Source organism: Lutjanus erythropterus, chromosome 23, assembly GCF_056507025.1.
Source record: "Lutjanus erythropterus isolate fLutEry1 chromosome 23, fLutEry1.hap2, whole genome shotgun sequence".
In the NCBI taxonomy this organism is placed as follows: Eukaryota; Metazoa; Chordata; class Actinopteri; order Lutjaniformes; family Lutjanidae; genus Lutjanus; species Lutjanus erythropterus.
This window is the reverse complement of record NC_139339.1, coordinates 16,692,323-16,704,642: the sequence shown is the minus strand read 5'-3', so window position 1 is coordinate 16,704,642 and position 12,320 is coordinate 16,692,323. Positions and strand designations below refer to the sequence as shown.

At 38.0% G+C, this 12,320-nt stretch overlaps 1 long non-coding RNA gene across 1 annotated transcript; it reads right to left on the bottom strand.

Annotated features, from left to right (window-relative positions):
* Nucleotides 1–2,379: 2,379 nt before the first annotated feature.
* LOC146305919 (uncharacterized) lies at nt 2,380–4,733 on the bottom strand. The gene is made up of 3 exons (XR_014769153.1): nt 4,371–4,733; nt 4,033–4,252; nt 2,380–3,641 (listed from the first exon to the last, which is right to left on the bottom strand). It is a non-coding gene; the product is annotated as an uncharacterized LOC146305919 (long non-coding RNA).
* Nucleotides 4,734–12,320: the final 7,587 nt, after the last annotated feature.

The following is a 12,320-nucleotide window of genomic DNA, read 5'->3' as shown; positions in this document are numbered from 1 at the left end:
CAGATCCGCACGACTCTTGGCTGATCCCCCTCACTGATGAACGACTGCCGTCTTCTGTCGCAGAGACGATACTTAATCAAGTACCTGTATGATGAGATCACTGTTTCACTGCATAGCTAATGGAATTTAACAAGTTTTACAACACGCTGGCCTTTGAACAAAATAAAACAGTAATGTTACTTAGCTGACACAATGGAAACATATATTCAAAGATACTGCAAAAGTCTGTATTGCTGTAATGTACAATCTTCTTCTCCTTGGTAGGATTTGATCTGTGCACCTATAACATCTAAGCAACTTTCTCCTTTTCCTGTAAAAGTGGCAGTTGGTCAAATTGTAACAGTGACATGTATTCACATCTTAAGTTAGCTAACGTTGCATTCATTAGCTTGCAAGTAAGCAAAATGGTAGTAACTCGCAAGCTAATAAATGCAACTTGAGAATGTAGTTTAACTTTCAACATAGACAAGCCCAGCACGTTTCATATCTATTCTGTTCGCTCAACTGTCATTGGGGCACAGAGTGAAAAGGAGTTGGACTATGGAAGAGTCGACTTCACAAACAACTCACTGACTTAACCCTTTAACTCACCTTCTCCATTCTCTCTTTGATCTCCTGTCAAAAGACTCCTGGAGGATGTGTTTCCTAACAAATGCATTGTAGGCATTGTTGTTAGGGTTCCTCTGACAAGGACTTTGATTGTACCCGTGAACAGATGCAAGAGTGAACATGATGGTGATCATCTTGTCTAGAATGAGAGACAGAATGAGAGGTTTTGCATGTTAATTTGTTGTTTAGAAACACCTAAAATTAACAACCACCTTGTCCAAACTGAAATGTTGGATATAAATGATGACAGTATTTAAGTATTTCATATAAGATCAAATGGCTTAGTGACATGCATCTTTAAAAATGAGGTACCTAAAGATAAGTTTTGAGCTGTTTTTCACACATATTAAGGGAAGCTTGTATGTGTCAAAAAGCTCACCACAGACTTTACTTCTCACTCAAGGCTGTTTTCATTTATTTGTTTTTTAACATTAACTGGACACAGGCTGTAGTGAGCCGGTGTTGGACGGCTGTAATCAAGTTTTTGTCCATTTTCATTTACGAGTTGACTCAAAAACAGAAGACAAAGAAACTGCAAAATATTTAGCCATGGCTCGTGTGCCTCAGTTTCATTTCTTTCATTTTGAATGTTATCCAGGAAGTACATTAGGTGCCTTTGTATGGGAAAATTATGTTTGCAGTTTTTGTCTGTAAACACCTTAAAAAACAAAAAAAAAAACAATTCAAGACCCACTTATTTAGTTTGTCTTTTTAATGATTGTTATTGTTTCATGAAGTAAAAAGCAAATGGTCAAGAAGGGTGTTCTCTTTAGAAAAACTAAACTTACTTTTTTCAGTTGTTTAGTTAAGTCATAAGGACTAAAAGCACATAATAATAATAATAATAATAATAATAATATTAATAATAATAATAATACAGTAAAACTATTCATTTTTGTTAGCGATGACAATGTTTTCTCACCTGCTCTGCTCAGCCAGCCTCTTTACTGTAAATGTTGCTGCATTTTTTTGATGTCTTTGCTGAAGTCAGTATTTCTCACCTTTTAAATTTCCTCGTCCTGTAAACATGTGATCACAACCAATCATTTAAACCATAAATAACAGCCAGTTAAAATACTGCAAACTGCCTTTTCACCATATATGTCTATGGTAATTACCAATAAAAAAAAAGTGTACAACAAGGTGGTAGGGTGACGTATTTGTTGACACTAACCACCTCTATTTCTGTAAATGAGGATGTCCTTGTGCAGCGAGCTGCTGTATGTGTGAAGCCACTGAAATTCTGCAAATATATCAGCTATACATGCAGGTTGTTTGTTGTTGGCAGGCCTGGTTCAAGAACACAATGACTGCAACACATCTGAATTTTGTTATTGTTACCTGCTACAATGTTTCTTGCATTGTTCCTGACAAATAAACTCATAAAATGAAGAAATACAGATTAGTCTTATGTGTCCCTAATCACCCACCTGTGTATTTAGTCTGTGTGTTTCCCTTCTTCTTCTGTTTGTCTTTCTGTCAGTGGCTCCAGCCTTTGCCTTGTGTTTGGGTTTACTGTCTGTTTTCTGGAATTTGAATTTCCTGCTTCCCCCTGTGGATTTATTTGCCTTTGTACTGCTAGTCACTCCTTAAGACCAAACTGTAAGTCTCTTTTGTATATTGACTCTGAGATGTTATTGTATTATTTTTGTCCATTTCTTTCTGGTTACCTCACATGACAACAGGACAAAACTACACAGCAAATGTGCTGGAAAATCAAAACAACAATGAAAGTGTCTGAAAACTCTGTAAAAATGCAGAAATTGGTGGTTATTTTGTGATTTCATTACATTTAACTCATTTTATTGGAATATAGATTTCAAATGCAGGTTTAATGCATGCAAGCAGGATTACAGTACAGTTTAACAAACAAAACTATGCTAAGGAGATAATGAATGGATACAAATTATGGGAGGATTCATTTAACATGTTAAAGTAACTTGCATTCTAACTTTACCGAAAACAAAACTGAGGTTAGCATGCAGTTTTTTTTGTCAAGGTTGTAAATTAGCTTTAGCTTAAATAAAATTCTGTCAGTAGAAAATCTTTAATAAAGGATAAGTTAATTTGGTTAAATGGTGAGGTTGAGGGTGGGAAGCTCAAATTGTGTACAGCTTAGAAGTCAGAAATATAGAGAATCTGACAAATTGCTATATTTTCACTGCTTCCTGACTGATCCGCAACTGAAAAGATGATGGTCATTGAAAATCTGTGGTGACATTGGGCCATATTTCAAGCTAAAACAACATATCTCATTAGCTACCCTGACAGAACAGATAATGTTAGCATTCAGCCACTTCCTAGCTAACATCACTGTTAGATCGTGTTATGAGACAGAGAAATTAACTACGGTATACACATCTTGGACAACAAGTCTGGAAGATTCATCTTCATAGATATTTTGGTTAAGTCAGTAATGTTATATGACATGCTGACTGGAACAGACTTTTCTGTGTAATGTTCCTGCAGATTTCATCCAACACAAAAAAAGTAAAATCAGAAATAATTTTGTTCTGACATACCAGTAACCCTGTCTTAGATTAATGCTACATGCTTGGACAAGAGACAGCAAGACAGGAAATGTTATATTGCGAGCTTGTATGTAATGTACTGTAATATTCATTCATTTAGCTAAGCTTTCTTGAAATCTTGGACGTCAGGGAATAATTAGCCTGACAGCTGGAATTAAGCGTGCACTAACCCTCCAAAAATGTGGTTACATGCAGCGTTTAACCAGCTTTTGATGGCTGCCTCCCTCAAAATGGACAGGGAAGCAGCGGTTGTCAATCTTATCACATGCTACAGTCACATTCTTTTGGCGAGGTGTTACTCTGCAAATTTTGCAAGTTTTATCAGACACAACTTCATATACAGTCATGGCTGAGTCGCTGATGCACAAGTTGCCCTTGCTTCCAGTAGCACCCTGAACGCGCCAGCCAGCACTACTACAGATCTGCCGGACTTGACCCTCTGGAGCGTCAATGAAGGACTGCAGTCTCGTTCTGCCACAGAGGTTTGAGCTCTGTAGGTATCTGTAAGGAGATGATTGTTTCACAGCACAGTACTGACAAGCCCAACTTTTAATGTAGCTGTCACAGTGTGTTCCTGCTATTAACTACGGCGTTTTCAAACCTATATTTTACTTACTGTGTGCCTAAACTTTGGATGAGTTTTTAATCTTGTATTTTCTCCTTTTTTCTCTCAGAAAAAATGTGAACCATAATACATCACTAAAAGTCATGTGAGAACATCATGTATCAATGTGTTTGCAATGCAGTTATGTATTTTAAACCAAACTGCTGTTGTATTCAAAGCTAAACATCACACAGAAACTGTAGGATTTGGAAGAATCATTAAGTTCAATTGTAATACAGCAACAACTTCTGGTTCTTTAAGAATGAAATAATAGATTTAAACTTTTACCTTGCCCATTCCTGTTTTGAATTTCTGTTAAAGCACTCTTTGAGGATGTGTCTTTTGACGAATGTATTGTATTTAGAGATGTTGCTCTTCTGCTGACAGGGCTGTAACATGGGAGCGGCTGCCCAGTTGCTGATTATGTGGTTGCCATCAGAAAACCTTCCTTGCCCGCTGTGGGCTACAGAGAAGATGATGGCAGTCAGGAGGATGACATTCATTTTTCCTAGAGTGAGAAAATGGGAGACACAAAAAATCCAATGAATTTAATTTTTAAATAGTTTAAAATGTATTAAATTAGCAAAACATGAATAAATTATACAGATATAGAGAAGTTTTCTCACCTTTCTCTGCTGCTGTGCGAGTCTCAAGTGGATCAGTACCAACTGACGTTTAAGTGTTAGATTGAAGCCATCCTTTTTAAACCTGTGTTGTGAATGTTGCACAAGCAATCTCTTTAGCCCACAACGATTAACGGCCAATTAAAATACTGCATCTGTTGTGACAAACCAACTTCTGACAAATGAGGAAGTGTTCTTTTCTTAGGAGCTTGGTGTGAGGGATGGGTTGACGCAAGAAAAATATAAAAGTGGCAAGTCGCTCTGCTTGATGCAAGAAAACCACGCTGTGAGAAAAATGTGAGAACCATGTTATTGTGGATGAGACTTGATAGGATCCAAGGACAAGCCAAGAGCCTTGTAAGTGATCAGGCTGCTATCAGGCTTCTGCAGAGGCTCAATGACGAGCTGATCATTTGAATCAGGTGTGTTGGAGCAGGGAAACATGAAACATGCAGGGCAGGGGTCCCCGAGGATCAGGACTGAGAAACACTGGTCTAAATAAACCCTTACTTCACAGTGTGAAGGAGCGCTCAGGACAGGTGATGCTGGACAGCGGCTGCAGCCTTGGAAGAGAAACTCTGCACGTCCGTTGACTTCATAACTGAACTATAGGAGGATGCACACTTTTAATTTCTCTGACTGTGTGAAAAATCCAATATTAATAAAGCATTAAAACCTGAGTCTAGCTGGTGAAACACGCTCATTTAGGCTCATATAGGAAATATAGTGTGGCGCACTGCACTGTTAAAATAAAAAAAATCATTGAATATTTGTATAGGCGGTCAAATTTGATTTTACTAGGAAAGAATCTTAGTTGTGGACAGCCCTACCATGTAATATCCATTATACAGGCATTCAGTGTTGGTTTTCAGCCTTGTCCCCTACGTGCAGAGATTTCTCTGGATTGTCAGAATCTTTCAATGATATTATGGATTGTAGATGATTAAACCCCTAAATTCCTTGGAACTGCACGTTGAGAAACCTTGTTCTTAAATGTTTTCTCAAAAGTAGTCCTTCCATAGTAGAATATCATTTGTACAGAAATGATTTCTGTAGAGAAATCAAACTTTACTGTCCTACAGACCGGTGATGCAGACTGTGTGAGACATGCTGACATCTTCTGATTCACAAAGATACTCTGATTGTGTTGTAACTGCATCCAGATTGTTACCAGAACAAAGTTCAAAAGCTAGAATTTGTGATGGTGATGTGATGGGGGTGATTTAGTGCCCATGGCATGGCTACCTTGCATATCTGTGAAAGTCACATTGATGTTGAAAGGTACATACAAATTTTGGGGCAACATATGATGCCATCCAGACATCTTTTTCAAGGCATTCATGTTTATTTCAGAAAGACAATGCAAAGACTCTTTCTGCATGTTACAACAGTGTGGCTTTATAGTAAAAGAGTTCAGGTACTAGACTGACCTGCCTGCAGTCCAGACTGTCTCCTATTGAAACTGTGTGGTGAATTATGTAACACAAGATCCAACAACAGAGACTGCTGAGCAGCTGTAGACATACATCATGCAAATTTGTGAAATAATTTTGCTTTCAACATTTAGTGTCCTCAGTACCCAAATGCTTACTGAAATGAGTGTTGTTGAAAGAAAAGGTGATGTAACACAGTGGTAGACTTGCCTCTGTCCCAACTATTTTGGAACATTTAAAACAGTGTTCAAACTTTTTTGGCATTGAGGATTTGTCACCGACTCTCAGTGTCTGATACTGATACAGAGTACTTTTACAGCTAACTGGGTGTGGCAATGAACAGACTGACAATCAAGCTCTCTAGACAAAGATTCCTTGGTACTGGTGGTAATTTAGTTTGCTAGTATTTACACTGCTTATGTCTCTTTGTTTGTGTGGACTGTCAATTTCATCATCATGTTTAAATTGTTATGCAACAAGAATTTTTCCATGAAAGGAATATAGTCGAGTGATGATCTTGATTGAAGTCCAGGACTTTATTGTTCTTTTACTGATAAAGTCTGATATGTTGTATTTTATGAATATATGACAAAGAGAAGGTTGATGAAAATGGGACCACTGCTGATTTCTACACTTTTACGGTTCAATAATAAAGATGAACTAGGCACTGATGGTACTGATATCAAATGCAATTCCAGGTTAAAATGGAACAACAGTCTCACAAACAAGCCATAAAATGAGTCAAGTGTTTATTGATTTTTGCTATGGTTTCCCTAACTGTACCTAAACCTACCTAAAGTTGCCTAAAACAAGGTTCAAGACAAGTCCATAGACACTGTTATTCACCCTCAAAGTTTCCATTTCTCTTACTTCCCACAATGCATGAAGATAGTGGCCCTTTATATCTTATTTTTCTTTATGCTTTTATATATATATTAAAGGTGCAAAACAAATAAACTTGAACCTGAACAAATGGCCCACTGGCCATGACTGGCTGCACTCTCCAGGCTTTTAAGCACCAGGTCCTGATTGCAGAGCAGCTGCACCTGATGCCAATCACTGCGACCTGCAAGGGGGGAGGGGCAGAACCTGGGCACAGGAGAGCACAGCACCACACAGACACTGTGGCACGTAACAAAGACTCTTTCCCAATACAACACACAAGAAAGAAATCACCTGAAAGCTTTGGTTTGGGTGGTAGTGGGTGGATGATTTATACCAGTGGTGCCCAACCCTGGTCCTCAGGGACCCCTGTCCTGCATATTTTAGATGTTTCCCTGCTCCAACACACCTGATTCAAATGATCAGCTCACCATCAAGCCTCTGCAGAAGCCTGACAACAGCCTGATCATTTGAATCAGGTGTGTTGGAGCAGGGAAACATCTAAAACATGCAGGACAGTGGGCCCTGAGGACCAGGGTTGGGCACCACTGATTTATACACATATGAAGATTCAGATGAAGCCGACTGGCTCATCACTAAAAATCACCACAAACAACCTTATAATCAACAGTTATAATCAGGGAGGGTAGAGTTTATCTGCCGGTGAGAAACACTTTTGACATTATTTAACAGTCACATTTATACATACCTTTATATATATGCATAACTCCATCAGAAGACTGCACAGCTGTCAAAGCTGACTGACAGCTTATCCAGCTGTGGTCAGTTGTCCTCTCTCCTTGCATCCTTGGTCCAAGGGACTAAGACACAAGGAAAGGATGCGAGTGAGGGATGCATGGATGGCAATTTAAGAGACCTGGGATGTAACCCAGGATGACCTTTTAAGTAGAAAAATCTAGCTAGGAAAAGGGGTGGCTGTAAACCCTACATGCAATATTTCTGTATTTTGTCATTGTTTCCTGCTGCAATGTTTCTTGCTTATTTCACTGACAAATAAATGGATAAAAGAAAGAACAACAATGATAATGACCTGTCCCTGCATGACCAAGTCTTTTTTGCATATAGACTCTTGTGTTTGTTAAATAATTTTGAACTGCCACAGCTCAGCCTATACTCTGTATTTGATTCTGATCTCTGTTTTTTCTGGTTACATCACTTGAAATGTGCTGTAAAATCATAACAATGATCTAAAAGTGGTTGAAAACACTGCAAAGCCTGCATGCCCAATAAAGCCGGAGCGCCCATGTTTCAGGATGTTTTCAGGTCATAGTGGTGTTTGACCTTGAGACAGTGGAGACAACATTTCAGATCAGAGAAAAATTCTCTTTTTTTCAGGATTTTTAATTCTATATACTTCAATCATTCAAATTTGGCTAGGTGGTTCTAACATGTTTCTGTGGTGTGAAAAACTCAGAACACACATTTATTTTTGCTTTGCACAACCTTTAAGGTATTTATTTGACAGTATAAGAAGCAAAACAGGCAGGATTATAACAGTTTCACAAAAAATCTATGCAAAGCAGATAAATAATGGGAGGATTCTTACAGTCTAACCTTAAGGGTAACTGAAAACAGGTTAGCATACACAAACTCTCAGTCACAGTAGAAAATGTTTAATATAGAAGAACTTAATTTGGGTCATATTTCGAGCCAAAACAATGATAAGAGCTAACATTAGCATTCAGCCACATCCTGACTAACATGTTTGATAGTTTTATAATACAGGAAAAGCATGAATTTTTCTGAAATATCAACTCACACATTTATTTAAGCCTGGAACTAACACACTGGAAGTAATCATGCTTATTATGCATATGCTAATGTTAACATTAACTGTGGTGAGCCTCGTTTTCCTTTGTGCTTCAAATCATGTTTTAGCAGATCTGTGACGCAACTGGTTTCAACTACAGTGTGCCTTCCACAAAATACCAAATATGCCTGGCCACACCTTCATTTTGCATTTGTTTGTAGATCTCCTGGCCATGGCCGGACAGACTAGGCACAAATTTGTCTGCTATCTTGCAGACGTGGCAAAAATAACCGGTGTAAGATAGCAATGCCACCTGTAAGATAGGGTCCTGAGTGTGACTTCAGAGTAAACTTGCTGCTGTGTGAATATGGTGTCTCCTTGTAACAGTTCAAAGGAAATGTAATTCTTTTTCTTCTTAATGCATAGCACGTTTTTCACAATATGATTAGAAAAATGTTGTAAAAACAGGGTCAGAGATGTACAGAGAGAATGTGTAGCTTCAGAATTAAAAGGCAGGTCAACATTTCATTATATTTTAATGAGCAAAATTAATTCATTTAGCTAAGCTCTCTAGAAACTTTAGATGTCAGGAAACATTTTGCGTAACAGCGGGAATTAAATGTGCACAAAACCTCCAAAACTGTGTGTTACTCTAAGGTTACATGCAGCGCCTATTATCTGGCTGTTGGTTACTGTATTTCTCATAATGAACAGGGAGGCAGCGGTTGTCAATCTTATCACATGCCAGGATCACACGATGACTGACATGATTCACATTTGTAACCCTGCAGCCCCACCTGTTATTAGATTCAACATCATATATCGTCATGGGTTGGTCGCTGATGCACAAGTTGCCCTTGCTTCCAGCAGCACCTTGTACACGCCAGCCAGCACGACTACAGATCTGCTCGACTTCATTTGGAGCGTCAATGAAGGACTGCACTGGAGTTCTGCCACAGAGGCGGGAGTCCTCAAGGTAACTGTGAAATTAGATGAAAGTTTCACTGCATAATATTAACATTGTTTAAATACAAGCTTTAATTATCACAATATTACATGTTCCTGCTGTTAATTATGGGTATTTTCAAACCTATAGTTTGTTCACTGTGGTCTGAGTCATTGGTTTTTAAATTTGTGCTTCCCCATTGGTTTGATTTCTTTTCACTCAGAAAAAAATTATGTGAATCATGATGGCTGCGTGAGAATGTTGACCCCTTGATCTTTCGAGTTGATTAGCAGTCATTTCAGGCCATTAGGTTTCTAGTCCATGTGCATTTAATGAAAGCATTTAGATATATATATTTTTGGGCACAATGTGAGCTGCCTATTAAATACTAGTAGCAAAAAGGCTATTGACTCTTTAAGTGCTGTAAAAACCAGCATGGAGATTGAACATTTAGTTAAGTATAACCTTGTTCAAAACACAGGAATAAATTACCTCCAGCATCACAAAAACAAACACTCGCAGACTAATCATCATGATGGACAATATATATTTACAAGTTAACTTATTAAGTTACAAACTTCCTCCTCAATTGCTTCATGGCTCCTGTCCCCACTTGAACCCCTTGTGTCTTCATTGTCTTCATTGTCTCCAGAGTCAAGAGTCCTGGTCAGACCCATTGTAGCTTTAAATCACCTCAGAACTGAACTTAAATTAAATTAAATAATTAAATTAAAATAATTATGATCTTTCAACTGAACTAAACAACAGTTTGGAAAATGCCATAAATTGCACAGGACTTACTTTCTGGAAAAAAAAATAGCAGTTATTGGACATAATCAAATTGTCCAGTACACAGCACTGACAAACTGTGGGATTAGGCGGTATCATTAAATTAAATTTGTTCTTTCAAAAGGAAATAATAGATTTAAACTTTTGATTCACCTTTTCCATGCCTCGATAGATTTTCTGTCAAAGTTCCGTTGGATGGTGTGCCTTCGGACAAATGTTGTGTATCTGTCCATGCTGCTCCTCCTCTGACAGGGCTGTAACATGTAAGAAGAGGCTCCCCACTGGCTGATTATGCTGCTGCCATGAGAAAACCTTGCTGAACCCCCATGAACAAGGGACACAGTGAAGATGATGGCAGTCAGGAGAACGATGTTCATTTTGTCTGGAGATTGTTCAAAACAAAATGAAAATAAATTAATTGTTCCTTCTTTAAATGCAAGGTCTAAAATGATATGAAATACATTCATTAGACAGTAGTTAAAACCTAATAAGACACCATGCAGATAACTGTACACTAAGTAAGGGGTAATGTACAGCGAGTGGGTCATTATTGCAAAATAAACCCCAACAGGGTGATGCAGGACTCTGATACGAAGTGGATCATCCTGAAGGGGTTTATTTCACAAAAACGATTTGCTCACTGTACATTATGCCCCTTATTACATGTTACTTACTTAAAAAAAATTATTTGACACAAAATATGCTTTTTAAAATGTTTTATAGGTTTAAAAATATTTTTATTGTTCCTCAGTGTCTATAATCAGAACTACTTCCACAGCAATGGTCTGTTAGACAGAAGTAACAGACCTTAATGTTGTAACTGACCAACTAGAACTGAACATTTTACTAATATTCTTTGGTTTACAATACAGTGCTCTTGTTATGTCTTTTTACTGTACTGTAAAATAAAGGGCGACTAAAATCCAATGAATTCATTAACAGTTTGAAAATGCATTAAATTAACCAAAAATGTAAATTAAACAGATAAAGAGAAGTTTTCTCACCTTTCTCTGTTGCTGCGCAAGTCTGGCGATGATCAATACCGACTGATGTTTAAGTCTTGGATGGAAGTCCAGAAATAATGCTCCCTTTTTAAACCTCCTCTTGACTTGTGAACATTTGATCACAACCAATCATTTAAGGCCAAATAGGTTAGCAGGCTATTTAAATACTGCAAACTCATCTGGTATACATATGTTGACACAAACCAAACCACAACTGAGGAGGGGCACTTTTGTTAGTAGCCACGTGTGATGCTGTGAAGACGGGTTGATGCAAGAAAAGCACATAAGCACCCAGTTACTGTGGGTGAGACCTGATAAGATATGAAGACAAATGTAAATGTAAATGCATGCAGGACTACATCATCATCATTATATCCAGCTTGATGCATAAAAAACAAGCTACAAAAATTACAATTGTGCTGGTGAGTGTTTGACTTTCAGTTCCATAAACAAAGCATCAACAAACAAATACATTGTCAAGAAAATTTTACTTTTTATTTTTCCAAAAACAATTTTAAAAAAACTATACAACATTTAGATATTTTTCCCCATACCCCAGTTCTGTTCATGTACACTAAGAAGACACAACAATAAAACCACTGGCAGGCAAAGCGAACAAGACTGATCATTTTGGCACTTGTCAGTTCTTGAAGTGTATGTGTTGGAAGCAGGAGAGACTGTGTGAGTGACTGTGACAAGGACTGTGACAAGGACCAAACTGTGATGGCTGGAAAACTGGGTCAGAGCATCTCCAAAATGGCAGGTCTTCAGAAATCAGGGGTGAAATTGTCCAACAAAGGAGAACCGATGAGCTGGCAACAGGGTCATGGGCGCCCAAGGTTCAGTGATGCATAAAGAGAACGAAAGCTAAAGGCTCATTTATGCACTATGTTAGATAAATATATGATTACGGACACAGCCCTCTTCTGCATTCATTTCATCCATGTTTCTGCTGGTTTTCTGAAAGTGGACATGGACGAATAAGAGCAGCACCTCCAGTACTCAAAGAGCCAGTGTAGGAGTGTAGTCAATAGTTTGAGTGAGATATGACCACAAGGTGCAACGAAGAAGCCTTAAACGTCCTAAAGTATTAAAAATGATGGTTGTCATCAATTAGATAGTGAAAAA